This window comes from Sardina pilchardus, chromosome 6 (assembly GCF_963854185.1).
Source record: "Sardina pilchardus chromosome 6, fSarPil1.1, whole genome shotgun sequence".
In the NCBI taxonomy this organism is placed as follows: domain Eukaryota; kingdom Metazoa; phylum Chordata; class Actinopteri; order Clupeiformes; family Clupeidae; genus Sardina; species Sardina pilchardus.
In genome coordinates, this window is record NC_084999.1 from 3337521 (window position 1) to 3342520 (window position 5000).

Consider the following 5000-nt stretch of genomic DNA (forward strand, 5'->3'; position numbering starts at 1 on the left):
AGTCACACCAAAGCATGGAGACACTATGGAGTTATTTATCACCACCACTCTCTCTTTCTCTTTGTCTCTCTCTCACACCCACACACACTCTCACGCACACACACTCATGCCAAGACATGGATACACAGGGCTCAGAGTTCTCAGACTCTGTGCCAGAATTCAGTTGTGGAACGGGCTGTTTAAGATATTAAAGACATTAAGATATGTTTTGTCAAACAGCTTTGAATATTTCTGAAAATTTCAGGCACAAAGATTAACTTTGCTCTTTTCCCTGCTGTACCCATTCACATATACAAGCACATAGAATGTCATACATAGTTAGTGACATATGCACGCACGCACGCACGCACACACACACACACACACACACACACACACACACACACACACACACACACACACACACACACACACACACACACACACACACACACACACACACACACACACACAGTAGATCATTCTTTCTCTTTGACGTATCCTTGTTTTCCTCCTCTGTCTCTTTCTCTCCCACTCCCACTCACTGGCGCCTAGTCAGTCTCTGTTTGTGGCGTCATGAATGTACACACTGTTTCCTGTGTGTGTGTGTGTGTGTGTGTGTGTGTGTGTGTGTGTGTGTGTGTGTATGGTGAGTGTATGCTGTTTGCCCGTTCATAAGTGAGTATGACTTTATGAGAATGTTGGGTATTTGGTGGGTATTTCTCATGGCGTCCTGTGTGTGTGTGTGTGTCTCTGTGTGTGTGTGTTTCTATTTGTGTGTGTAGAATCCTTGTGTGTGTTTGTGTTGATGCCCAAGGGTGCAGTGTGTGTGCCTGGTGTGGGCCCTGAGCACAGTGGCTTAGCGTAAGTCCCGCAGTAGAGTGCTAGGCACCACATCTAAGCGCAGCACAAAGGCTCCACACACACACAGCGCGTCACATGACACCCAAAGGACCTATGAAGTCACCCAGTCACATGCTAGCTTACTCTCCTGCTAGCCTGCACCACATACAGTGCTCTCTTGCCCCCAGAAGCCCCAACTGCACCACTCCACTAGCCTCAGTAGCATAGCTTGCACTGCCATACTGCTAGCCTTTTTGTCCATGTATGTCCAATGGGGCATAGGGGAGCCTGTTAGCCATGTTAGCATGTACAGCTAGCCCCCCTGTCCCATCTGTTAACATTATCTGTGTTAGTACGGCTAGCAAGGTGGGTGGGCTGGGTTGGTTGTCTTTATTTAGGCTGTGACCTATATTCACCCATATGATCAGGTTCAGTGACTCCGCTAGATCCAGTCAGACGTCCTCTCATTTCACTGCCTCAGTATCAGTGTGAGGTGACATTTCTGATGGATGCACAGTTGGACTGAACATACACACACGCACACACACACTAACACACACCACTTTCCCCCCATCAATTCCATCTGCTGCGTGCTTCTTTTTGAATGATTTGTGTATCTGTATTGAATCTCAATGCTTTGAGATGGTGTTCATTTACAGATACTGTATAAATAAATATATGAATGTACTGTATATGTGTGTTGTGTGCTCATGTTATACATGAGTGTTATACATATTATGCTAGTGTGTGTTCAATGTATGTGCTATATGTGTGTGTTAGATGTGTGTGCGTTATATGTGTGAGTTAGACTTTTTGTCTTATGCCAGTGTGTTATACGGGTGTGTTATATGTGTGTATCATTCTGATGTGTTAGATGTGTGTGTTATACGTGTTAGTTACATGTGCATATTATGCGTGTATTAGACGTGTTTATTATATGGCTCTCTAGAATGTTGAGGGAGCTCCCATTCACTTGGAATGGGCCTCTCAACATTCTACCGGTCAGTTATTTTTGCATAATGACCGCTCCGAAGGTATAATGACCGCTGCCAATGGCAACGGGTTCACTCTGCTAGTTGTTGCGGAAGCCACGAAACGGTAGCCAAGTCATTGCTAAAAACACATTGAGATGAGTTTCTTTTCTCGTTTTGGCAAGTAGCCGTATAATAAGCGCGATAATGTATAGAACGCCGGTCATTATCTGAAAATAATTCCCTTCAGGATGAAGCAAAACCCCTCCGCTACGCGTCGGGGTTCAGTTCATCCTGTCGGGAATTATTTTCCGATAATGACCGGCGTTCTATACATTATCCCTTACATATTATGCTAGTGTGTTACACGTGTGTTTATAAGTGCTAATTAGACGTGTATTTTATGCTAGCGTGTTACGCGTGTGTGTTACTCTGACGTGTTATGCGTGTGTGTTATTGTGATGTCTTAGACGTGTGTGTTATGCGTGTGCTCACCCCTCTGTCGTGTCCCGTCCCCAGTCGGCGAGTATCCGTGAGGAGCGCGGCGATGAGGTGGAGGTGGAGCTGACGGAGAGCAGCAGGAAGTTGGTGCTGTCGCGGGAGGAAGTGCAGCGCATGAACCCGCCGCGCTTCAGCAAGGTGGAGGACATGGCCGACCTCACCTGCCTCAACGAGGCCTCCGTCCTGCACAACCTCACCGAGAGATACTACTCAGGACTCATCTATGTAAGTGTGTGTGTGTGTGTGTGTGTGTGTGTGTGTGTAACTCTGGCTGCAGTTCCTCAGTTCTTTGATTCTGTGGGTGTGTGTATGTGTGTATCAATGATGCGCTGACTGATCTCAATTGAGTGGATGTCCGCGGTCATCTACAGTACACACCCCCAGTGTCCCAGCTGAGATAAAGAGCAGCTGTGTGAGGAGAGATGGAGAGGGTGGGGATAATGCTGCGCTCCACAGACTTAGACTCAACAAGGAGATGTAGAGAGAGGGAAGTGTACGTGTATGAGGATGCAGCCTAGTTAGTGAAGACGGCAGCCCTGAGAGGGAAGTGTATGAGGATGCAGCCTAGTTAGTGAAGACGGCAGCCCTGAGAGGGAAGTGTATGAGGATGCAGCCTAGTTAGTGAAAACAGCAGCCCTGACTCTGAGAGGGAAGTGTACGAGGACGCAGCCTAGTTAGTGAAGGCAGCAGCTCTGAGAGTGAAGTGTATGAGGATGCAGCCTACAGTAGTTAGTGAAGGCAGCAGCTCTGGGAGTGAAGTGTATGAGGATGCATCCTAGTTAGTGAAGGCAGCAGCTCTGGGAGTGAAGTGTATGAGGATGCATCCTAGTTAGTGAAGACGGCAGAGGACAGTGTATGAGGATGCAGCCTAGTTAGTGAAGATGGCAGGCCTTTTGGGGGTAATGAAGAGTGCTGACTCTGGGCTTCTGATAAGTGGGCTCATGAAATATGGCTGAGTCTGACTCTGTCCCAGGCACTGCTGGCAACTCTCCCTGCTGCGCTCGTCACCTTGTGGCCTGTTCTGCTCTCCTCACAGGCACAAGAGAGAGAGCTTAGTGTGGTGTGGGGGCTGCTGGGGAGTGGCCAGGTGTGGGCAGGAATCCTCCAGGTAGACTAAGCTCAGGTGTGCACAGAGCCCTCTGATCTTGCTCTGAAGTACAGGTTACGGGATACTGAGCCAAAAAAATGCACAAATGACCGCAACTAAGTCCACTTCTGGAAATAAGTGTGGACTGAGTAGTGGTTCGGGCATGATGTTGCTTTGATTGATATTAGCAGTCAGAGTTGAAGACGGGTTGAATTAGAGTGACTTGCTAGTGGGCCTGTGTGTGATTGATGTGTGTGTGTGTGTGTGTGTGTATTGGTGTATTGGTGGTAGTGTGTACCGGTATGTCTGTATGCATTGCAGGCGAGTGTAACTCGACCTCAGTCTCATCACTGTGACTGAGCAGCAGTCAAGTATCCTATTTCAGGCCTGCTCGTGTGTGTGGCTTGGCTTGTGTGTGTGTGTGTGTGTGTGGCTTGGCTTGTGTGTGTCTTATGTTACATGCGGAGAAGCGCTGCGTTCCAGAGGAATGATAAGAGAGAGAGAGAGATGGAGATCAAAGTGCCTGCGCACCTCACTGCTATCATATATTCAGCTGATAACTGCGCACCTCACTGCTATCATATAATCAGCTGATAACTTCAACATAAACATTCCTCAAACACTACAAGTGGGGTTTTTTTAATCACTTTTCACTCTCCCTCTCTTACACACACACACACACACACACACACACACACACACACACATATCAGGGTGGGAATCATAGATAGAGAGTAACTCAAACGTCGATACTGCCATGATATTTTGCCCACAATAACAATAACATGATATGGTATCTGTGTAAGAAGATGATATGATATCTGTGTAAAAAGAAGGGCAAAAATCTGGAATTGTGTATTTATTCACTGCATTTTACAACTGAATTGAAACAGCGTTCAAAGTGAATGGAGTTTTAGCTCAGTGCCTCTAAAGGGGGGTTCAAACCAAAGATTCATGACTAGATGAGTTGCAGTGTTTTAAAACCTTGCAACCGTGACTAAACATGGTGAATGCTTTGCGACGGCTTGCAACAGCTGGCAACGACACGCAGCATTTAATTCACACCGCTGCAACTCCTCCTGCAACGGTTTCATCTCGTCACGGATCTTTGGGTGTGAATTGGGCATTGAAAATATCAAAATAATCTACAGTACCCTCGTTCAGTTGATAGGTGCCTGAATGTCTCTGACCCAGAGGAAACATGTGACCTTTGTCCATTTAAGTCTGAGGCCAGCAAAGCTTTTCCTCAAACTTCCAAACAGTGTTTCGGCGCAGTCCCGTACACACACCGACACACACACACACACACACACACACACACACACATATCAGTGTTTAGGCGCAGTCCCGTACGCACATTTTAAGGAGCACATGGAGCGGCATTCAGACATGTCATGAAATCAGGAGAGTGCTGTTGATGCTCAGTGTGTGTGTGTGTGTGTGTTTGTGTTGATGCTCTCTGTCTCTCTGTCCGTGCGGACGGGCAGGCGGGCGGGTCAAGGCTGGACAGCGGGTATCTGCTTACGGATGGGGAGAGCCCTGCATAAAAGAGCAATGAGGTGTTATCTCTGGACTTTGTGTCTGTCTTATCTCCGGGTATCTATTCTATGTGAGTGTGT